The 10,189-nt window shown below is 42.3% G+C and overlaps 1 long non-coding RNA gene across 1 annotated transcript; it reads right to left on the bottom strand.

Moving 5' to 3' along the window:
- Window positions 1-31: 31 nt before the first annotated feature.
- Window positions 32-9,738, bottom strand: LOC116050051. Its single transcript, XR_004104976.2, has 3 exons — window positions 9,409-9,738; window positions 9,224-9,302; window positions 32-157 (listed from the first exon to the last, which is right to left on the bottom strand). It is a non-coding gene; the product is annotated as an uncharacterized LOC116050051 (long non-coding RNA).
- Between the last annotated feature and the right edge of the window lie 451 nt (window positions 9,739-10,189).

The following is a 10,189-nucleotide window of genomic DNA, read 5'->3' as shown; positions in this document are numbered from 1 at the left end:
AGCCCTTGAAGCTGCTCTCCCTCCTGACTGCTCCACAGTTCCTCCTGTTCCTCTTTAATGTGTGGGGGGGGCTCTAACTCCTGCTGGTCCACACTGGAGCTACACTCCTGCTGCTCCTCTTCACCAACAATCACTTCCAGAACATCTTGAGGTAAAGCTGAAACACAGTGTGAATATTTGTACAATTTAACATCTACAATTCCATTAAACGTGGCAAAATCCAACAATGAAAATTAGGGATGTGCAAAAAAATCGATTTGAATTCGAATCGAGATTCAAGCTCTATAGATTCAAAATCGATTCATATTCTTTTTTTCTCGTTTTGACACTATTGTCCTGAAATGACATTACCTCGCCATTCCCATAGATGGCGCTGCGTCGAATTCACACTGACGCCTGGGCACTTTTGCCATAATCAGAAGAAGAACAAGTGCAGCGGAGGTAGTTTAGTCGGCGCAAACAATGGCAAACCTCACAAAAAGAATTATTTGAACCTGCTCCATCCCGTGGATGTATTAAGAGAACGCTCCATCCTCACTGAAGGCAAGAGTTTGGACACATTTCGGCTTTTATAACCTCGAGGGGAAGACGGAACTTAATAGGAATCATGCTATATGCAGGCTTTGCAAAGCGAAAGTTAAGTATTTTGGAAACACCACAAACTTGAGAACTCACATGGTAGGGCATCACCCAGAGATTAACATTAAAGACGTGGACGAACAACAACCTAAAGTACCTCCTCCTAACGTGCCAGTCAACCAACGCACTCTTTCAATGCTCTAAACTCCCACCGTTGCGTCAGAGAGAGTGTTCTCAACTACCGGAGACATCGTTACTGCACAGCGGAGCATGCTCACTCCAAAACACGTAGACCAGCTTCTGTTTCTGCAAAAGAATGTACAGATTCGAGCCAGTGGTGGACTATGAACTGGTTACACACACACACACACACACACACACACACACACACACACCTACATGTGTATCCATTATGTGATTCTGACACATCACAAAAGTTCTGTTGAATGGACTGTAGTTGCCACAGTTCTAAAAAGAAAGGGCCTAATTTTAAGAAGTTCAATGTGCCCAGTCGAGTTCACATTTCAACAGTCAACCTGGTCGCTGAAGTACTCCTTAAACCACATTTAGCAGTATTTTTTGTTTGATCTGAGTACAGCACTTTAAAGATTAATGTAAAAGCTCTTTTTATTTAACAGTTTTATACTTGAATTAAATGTATTTGAAAGCTGGCCAAAGCTTGGCACTTTTGCAGTTTTTAGTTGCAAAAGTTTTTATTTTTGCATGAAGACATGTAAAGTAATATCAAACTACATTTCATTTGTTGTGTTTCTTTTCTTGTGTGAAAAGGCTTGCGTGAGCCTAAAAATCGGAATTGAATCGTGACATATTCTAAATCGTACACCCCTACTGAAAATTATTCAGCAACAATTTTAAAAAGACGGGTCCTCAAATTTAAGGATGTTGATTTTGTTTGTCTTCAGTGACTGTAGACTAAATATATCTGGGTTTTTGTTAGTAGTTAACAAGCTTCTGTTGTTAGTCCGAAGGAAGCGTAGCTCGAAGACGGCCCACGGTTCACCACAAACCTGTTGAAGTTTCTAAAGGCTGCTTTAGGCTGCATTCACACTAAGGCATGGATACCCGACCCGAGCCCGACGGGTCCCGACGGTACCCGACGGACCGGGCCGGGTTCGGACAGATATTTAGAAATGATGGTTGGGTTCAGGCCGGGCTCGGTCACATCAGCGTGATAAGGCATTTGTTGTAAAATGGTGCTGCGGCTCCTTTAAGAGAGCTCAGTGTGTGTGTAAAGTGGGCAGAAGAGAGATGGAGAAAGAGGAAGCAGACGTGTAGATGTGACCGGAGCAGAGTTGGTGGAATAAGTTTAAGTTTTGTACACAGTGTGTGAGGTGTCTGAGATAAACTCCAGACTGAAAACCAAGTTCATTCATCTGCTCTCCAGAAACGGGATTCTAACCCCGACGTTATATACCGTCGGCCCTGGAGGTAACGAGTCTCCCCTGGTTTTCTGATCACGGTCGGAATCGAAGCAATCAGGAAAGGTTAACACGTTGAACATTTTAAATTAAACAGATTATTAACGTGAGCTTGTTGCCCCGTGTGAGCTGATGACCATCTGTTGACATTTCTGAATGCCTTCCAGTTGCTTCATAAAAGCTTTCCACACAAACAAACGTACATGTGTCATTAGTATGAGAAAAAAAACAACGAGATTTTAACTGTGTCGGGCTCGGGTCGGGTTCGGACATAAATATCATAATGCCTGTCGGGCTCGGGCCGGGTTCGGTCACGGCTCTGTCGGGCTCGGGCCGGGTTCGGACGGAAAAATTCGGCCCGATCCAGGCTCTAACACACACGTCCTGCATTGCTGCTTCAGAGTAGATTCAACACCAGGGCCGGTTCTAGCCTGCTATATTAGGGTGGACAGGTAGAAGGAATAGGTGGGCTGAATGCTTATTAGCTAAATGCAGGCTTACTGTTTTTGCGCACCGCCTACGCATAAGAACTTAAAAACAACGGGAGAGCATTTGGACAATGAGCTGACTGTTATTATTATTATACATCCAGGGAACCGACGCACGGGACGGGTCGTTGTCTTCGGCACACACGTGCCTCATGATAATATCGCAATATCAGTACCGATACCGGTACCTGAAATTTGGTTCCCGGTACCCAATGGTACTTTTTTTCGGTACTTTCCCTCTGCAATTACAAAAAAATTATTTCAGTTATAAAAATAATTCCAAACCTATTCATCCTATTTACTTAGAACATTGTTATTTATTTAGAATATTTTACACTGACAGAAATTAAACAAAAATAAAAATAAAACCCGTCCCTACAACCTATTAATTGAATAATTATTCATTTCTTACTCACTTTTTTAGCCCGTTTTATTTTCATCATGACCGTTTTTAATTGCTCTTTAATGTTTCATGTAAATCACTTTGAATTGCCTTGTTGCTGAAAGCTGCTGTAGAAATAAAGTTGCCTTGTTGCTGAAAGCTGCTGTAGAAATAAAGTTGCCTTGTTGCTGAAAGGTGCTGTAGAAATAAAGTTGCCTTGTTGCTGAAAGCTGCTGTAGAAATAAAGTTGCCTTGTTGCTGAAAGCTGCTGCAGAAATAAAGTTGCCTTGTTGCTGAAAGGTGCTGTAGAAATAAAGTTGCCTTGTTGCTGAAAGCTGCTGTAGAAATAAAGTTGCCTTGTTGCTGAAAGCTGCTGCAGAAATAAAGTTGCCTTGTTGCTGAAAGGTGCTGTAGAAATAAAGTTGCCTTGTTGCTGAAAGCTGCTGCAGAATTAAAGTTGTCTTGTTGCTGAAAGGTGCTGTAGAAATAAAGTTGCCTTGTTGCTGAAAGGTGCTGCAGAAATAAAGTTGCCTTGTTGCTGAAAGGTGCTGTAGAAATAAAGTTGCCTTGTTGCTGAAAGGTGCTGTAGAAATAAAGTTGCCTTGTTGCTGAAAGCTGCTGTAGAAATAAAGTTGCCTTGTTGCTGAAAGCTGCTGCAGAAATAAAGTTGCCTTGTTGCTGAAAGCTGCTGCAGAAATAAAGTTGCCTTGTTGCTGAAAGCTGCTGTAGAAATAAAGTTGCCTTGTTGCTGAAAGCTGCTGCAAAATTAAAGTTGCCTTGTTGCTGAAAGCTGCTGCAGAATTAAAGTTGCCTTGTTGCTGAAAGGTGCTGTAGAAATAAAGTTGCCTTGTTGCTGAAAGGTGCTGTAGAAATAAAGTTGCCTTGTTGCTGAAAGGTGCTGTAGAAATAAAGTTGCCTTGTTGCTGAAAGCTGCTGCAAAATTAAAGTTGCCTTGTTGCTGAAAGCTGCTGTAGAAATAAAGTTGTCTTGTTGCTGAAAGGTGCTGCAGAATTAAAGTTGCCTTGCCTTACAACCTCAGCCTGTCAGTCTGGCACCAGGGCACAGAAACCACCGTTGTGCCTGCTCGTCTCAGAGGAAGTGTAACGTCAACAGCACCGCGACTGCTCTCGGCTCGCCATTAATATATCGCAGCGAACGCTGTCTGAGTGAAGAAAAACTGTAACCACACTTGAAACCACTTTATCGGCATCTCCGTGACTCACTGTGACTTCAACAAAACTGCAGAGCTGACGTAGTTTGCTCAAGTTTATTCCATCTGCACCTCTGAGCGTGCGTGTGTCGGAGCTCTCTGTCAATATGCAGAGAGGACAGATAAGCTTGCGCCTATGCGCTCTCAGGTACCGAAATTTGGCACCGTTTGATTTTACGTAAACCAATACTCGGTAATACAGACGTAATTCGGTCGGTACCGGTAAAAGTACAGGGTTCGGTACCCACCCCTACCACATGATAGTTCACGTACACAGCGGCAGAAACAGTAGCCGCTTTCCCACCGGAGGGATTTTTGCAGTTCCTAGAACATAAAATTCCTAGAACCATTTTTTTCTCGTGTTCCGACTGGACCAATTTGTCCCTCTGGCCAATTTGTCCCTCTGGCCGCAGTTCCTGTAACTCTTTCAGCTGCTACTTCAGGGCAGGCTCTTTTCTCTTTTCAGCATATGAACCTAGGTGAACGAGCATTGGGTTTCTGGTACAGACAGACCAACAACGGGACAATTTTAACAATTTTCGCCATCTTATTCATCACTAATTTCACTTCTGACAACGTTTTAGGCGAGAAATTAAATGTTTAGATTTTGAATATAGGCAGTCTTGCGGAAACTGATGCCGAAGTGACAATTTGCTTCGAAGTTTTCGGAGTTGAGAAGCTCCATGAAGTGAGGCGACAGCCAGCAGGTGCCTGCCCCGGCCGCTAGCTCGTCGCTCGGCCAGTCATGCTCAGAGACCCCGCTGTGAGCTGGAGGTCTCTCAGACCGCTCTCGTAAATAAGAGGCTTTTATTTCGCCGTTGACTGTTCGTTTGTTTAAATATCACAACGTTTGGGTAAACTAAGCCCACGCCGTCCCCAAGCTGGCGCCGGCCCCGGTCAGCACGGAACCAGAAATTGGCAAGCTAAAGGAACAGCAGCAATATGTCATTGTGTACTGCATTTTGTGCAATACGTAGGGTTGTTCAATTAAAAACTGCCACTAAAAGGAGGAGTTAATGTGCTATATAGGTACCTGTCTAATGTATATGAGAGTATTACTATATAGGTACCTGTCTAATGTATATGAGAGTATTACTATATAGGTACCTGTCTAATGTATATGAGAGTATTACTATATAGATACCTGTCTAATGTATATGAGAGTATTACTATATAGGTACCTGTCTAATGTATATGAGAGTATGTGTTGAGAGATGCTTATTTTCTGTATTTTGTGTTGTCTTTGTAAAGCTGCAGAATGGAGTCCAAAACTAATTTCCCTTCGGGGACAATAAAGTATATCTTATCTTATCACTTCATATTCCACAAGAATGTCATCTGCTGGCCAACATTAACCCCCTTAGAGAGAAGACACACCAGCCTGATAATCGGCCATCGGACCGTCTGGCGAGGTCCGTGACTCGAGTCTGGTCGGTGTGTTCGTGCCGTCGGCCGTTGGAGGAGCCGTTGGCCTTCATTTGGGCCGACCGGACATGTTCAGTCAGAGACAGGACAGTCGGGACTCACCCGGAAATGGGGAGCGGATGAGCCTCTCAAAATCTGATGAAAATCTTTTAAACTGACCTTTGTTGATCTGAAATGAAGACAGATTCAGCAGCTGCACGGCCTATTTCTCTCTTCAAATGTTTTCAGAAACACGTTTCGGTGAACTATTTTAGTCCAATATGAGATCGTATTCTGAACGAGCCGCCATGACAGTCTGGCTTTGAATTTCCAGAGAAAAAAGAACCACGTGACGCGTTCGTCCAATCAGCTGCCGGTTTTCATTTTCTGGGAAACAATCAGACGGTTAATGGAAACAATACAGAGCAGCGCCGCCTGCTGCTATGGAGACGTATTACGTTTCGCCCACGTGCAGAGCGTACGCTCAAGTCGGCGTCTCCTCAGTGTGTTTTGAGGAACTTTTTGGACCTCGGGGACCCGACTGATCAGTCTGACTGACTTTACTGCCGACGGTCGGCCGTCTGGTTGGTGTGTAACGGCCCTTACATGTGCATATATACAAGGACAGTGAGACGACTACGTTTACATGCACACTTATATTACACTATCATTCTGAATATGACAATATTATACATTTGATACGGGTCATGTGAACAGCATATTCGGTTTGGATGTTCAGAATAAGGTCTATTACTGAATTTAGAATTTTCTGTTTAAAGCTCCATTTTGTAGTGTTTTGAGTTGACCCCTTTGTTCTTTCACAAATATGTGTAATTACTTCCAAATATTCAAAGTATTCTCGTAAGCGTAGAATCGGCCATTTAGAATCATTCAGAATACATACGAGTGAATCGCTCAAATGACAGCAGCCATGTTGCACCTCCATGTGAAAAATACATTAGCCAAAAAGAGACATACTTCTGTGTCTCGCGCTTTTACACTCAGTGGCACCGTATGCTACGAATGCCAGGGAGGGGGAGAAGATTACTCGCCACTACCGGCCTGTTGAAGATGGAGGATCACGCCTACTCTCGATGTAACGGTGTCTCTTTAGTTTTTCTTTGCCTAGGACAGCGGTGTCCAACTCAACTTCACTAAGGGCCACGCTGGAAAATAAGAATCACATCAAGGGTCAGACATGTTTACTATATTGATATGCTTTTATTTAATCAAAAAAGTCAAATATCTTTGACTGTATTATTGCATGTGTCAGATAGTCTTCTCACGTACAGTTTGGTCGACATAAAGTCCTAAAGAAGTCAGGAAAAAGTTCCTCAGCCATCACAGAAAAAAAAAAAAAGCACCCAAAAACTTCGGCAAAAGTGACAACAACGTCAGAAAAAGCGACAAAAACTAGGTGGGCCAAAACGTATTGTAAACCTAAATTGATATGTGGGCCGGATAATAATCTGCGAGGGGCCGGATTTGGCCCGCGGGCCTTGAGTTTGACACGGGGGGCGGCTGTGGCTCAGTGGTAGAGCGGTCACCTGCCAATCGGAAGGTTGGTGGTTCGATCCCTGGCCCTGCAGTCCCGTGTCGAAGTGTCCTTGGGCAAGACACTGAACCCCAAGTTGCCCCCGATGCTGCTCCATCGGAGTGTAAATGTGTGTGAATGTTTATCTGATGAGCAGGTGGCACCTTGTACGGCAGCGTATGAATGTGTGTGAATGGTGAATGGTTCTTTAATTCTTTACTTTCCCCTCTTCCTTAACCTTTCCGTCGCACCTCCGTCGCATCAACTGATCTCTGACTCTGCTCACGGAGAAAAATATGTAGCCTACACTGTAAACATTGCCTTACACTGTTAATCTTGTACAATATACAGAATAACGATAGCACTGATACTTTAATAATAAATTTAATAATTAGCTTGCATATGTTTGGGAACCTGATAGCAGATGTTAGCAATGAAATGGTACCAAAATAACGTAAAACTATTAGTACACTGGAAGGAACACTCACAGACAAAGTCGTACATCTTGGAATAATACGGCCACCGTAGGAGTTAAAATAGGCTTGGAATGGGGCTAGAAAGTAATATTCAGTTGGTTGTCATATACACCGCTATATGGGGGAAATATATTTCACCGCTAGATAGGGCTGCACGATATTTTGTTTCATCGTCTACATCGCGATGTTGGACGTTGCGTTGTTGACGCTACAACTTCTTTGCTGCTTGATAAAAAAGTAAACTTTCACCGTTCTCGGGGGCTCTCCCGTTTGTAGAAAAGTACCGTAAGCGGAAGCTGCCACTGACACAGTGATGCACATGCTTCTCCCTGGGTAGTGAAGCTACAGTAGTCTCTGCAAAGACGAACTAAATCACCTGATTAATGCAATGTAATCACGACATATCCCGGCCATTTTTCACCGGAGAAAGCTGCTACCAGCCAGACTAAAGCTAACATAGTTAGCCTAAAGAAAAAAGGCGTCTGTCCCAACTAACGTTATGGTTCGGAGCTGCGACGCTGGAAACGTAACACTAATCTACAACAGCAGTCTGTGTCTGATATAACGTCATTTACACTGGTTTAAGTCTTCTTGGATACACAGTTTGTTGCTAGTGTGTGACATGCAGGCTCTGCATGCACAGCCAACCACCAATCACAATCAATGTTGATCAATTTATCAAACAACCAAAGCAGGCCCCGCTAGTCGACCACAACCTGAAATTTAGAGGAAGCAACATGCATGCATTATTAATATCATTCACTTTAGCCTGGATTGATATTATATGAATACAATGGTGTCATGTCAGTCAACCAGTGTATTTCTTCCTAATTTCCCTCTCCAAAATCACTTCAGAAGAGTAGTCACTTGCTTTGGTTTTTGTAAAGCATTAAAGTTCAACAAAGACTGGTTCACATAAGAAAATGTCCTTTCTCATTTTTAGTTTCTTTGTAGATTCACTCCCCTACAAAATCACCCCAGTAGTTGAGAATGATTTAGTATTTCTAAATAGGGCTATTTATGTCCTCTTGTAAAAATTAGTGTTTTTTTCATATCGCAGAATATATCGCAGGGGGAAAAAAATACCGCAATGTAAGTTTTTACCAATATCGTGCAGGCCTACCGCTAGATGGGAGAAATTCTTACACAATGGAGCTTTAAGATGTGTGTGATACGTCGGTAATATTCAGGATTTAGAAGCATTCTTTGGAGATGTATGCAGCACATTCAGAACACGCGTCTCCATCAGGGTTTTTCAAGGTTTTTTGACACATTATTGTTGTTTTTGAAATCTTTTTTTCTTCCGTTTAGTTTTGTTGCTCAAAGATTTTCATTGATGCAAAAGACATACATTGTATCAATGGAATATTCCCTTTTACCGGCCATGAAAACAGCTTCTATATACACACATGTATACACGCATAGCTTCTATATCAATTTATAGACACATAGCTTCTATACACATGTATACACACATAGCTTCTATATCCATGTATACACACATAGTTTCTATATCCATGTATACACACATAGTTTCTATATCCATGTACACACACATAGTTTCTATATCCATGTATACACACATAGTTTCTATATCCATGTATACACACATAGTTTCTATATCCATGTACACACACATAGCTTCTATATCCATGTATACACACATAGCATGTATATATTTCTATATATTTCAGATGTAAACGTGTCCCACCTGTCCCCTGGTCCGCTGACAGCTTCCTCTCAGACTTCATGTTAAAGTTCCTCGCGGCTCTGCTCCTCTTCTCCCCGACCTGTTTCAGGAAATACAACAACACGTTAGCTTAGCAGGAGCTAGCTGCTAGCGGCTAACCTTAGCTTTAGCACCGACTCCCTGCGACATTAAAAGAGAAAACCAACCTGCTCTGTGTAGCTTTGTTCCAGCTTTTAAAACCACATCCAGCAGTTTGGGACCTTTCTTTCTTCTTAAGAAACTAAACACTGGCGCCTTTTACTCCGCCGTCCTCACCACGATGTGACACACAAACAGTTAACGTTAGTTCCGGGGACGGACGCTATTCCGGGTCGTACCAACAACTTCCGGGCAGATGTTTGTTTACTAATGTAACCGAGGGTTTCTTCTGTTGCCTAGACTCAGGTCTGACTATAAAATAAAGAAACACGGGCGTCCAATGGCGGAACAGAGACGGCACTGCACGGCTCACTTTATTCACCCACAACACAGTCAATACTACACTTTATCCACTTCCGCTTTTCACAATAAAAGCTCTATGGTTTACTGTAACTTCCTCTTAATCTTCAACTGAGAGGTAACACATTAAAATACCTTACACTTAAACAACATTTAAGTTCTTCTGTGTTTAAATAAATAATGTTACAGCTGTAACGCTGCTAGAATTAAAATATCAGCAACAGAATGAATACATGAACAAATTATTTAATTAAAGTTAACCCCTGTGTTGTCTTCCCTTCGACTATTAACTTGTTGTCCATCCAGGTCAGAAGTGAAATTGAATTTTTGGTGCTTTTTTTCTGCATTTTTGCCTCTTTTTTATGCTTTTGACACTTTGACTATTTTTCCACATACTATACTATGACTTTATTATGACTTTTTCGACATATCAAATTGTCGAAATTGTCCCTGATGGAGTCACTGAATGACATTACATCACACTATGAC

Source organism: Sander lucioperca, chromosome 16, assembly GCF_008315115.2.
Source record: "Sander lucioperca isolate FBNREF2018 chromosome 16, SLUC_FBN_1.2, whole genome shotgun sequence".
Lineage (NCBI taxonomy): Eukaryota > Metazoa > Chordata > Actinopteri > Perciformes > Percidae > Sander > Sander lucioperca.
The sequence above is the reverse complement of the archived record's forward strand: the minus strand, read 5'-3'. Positions and strand labels throughout refer to the sequence as shown.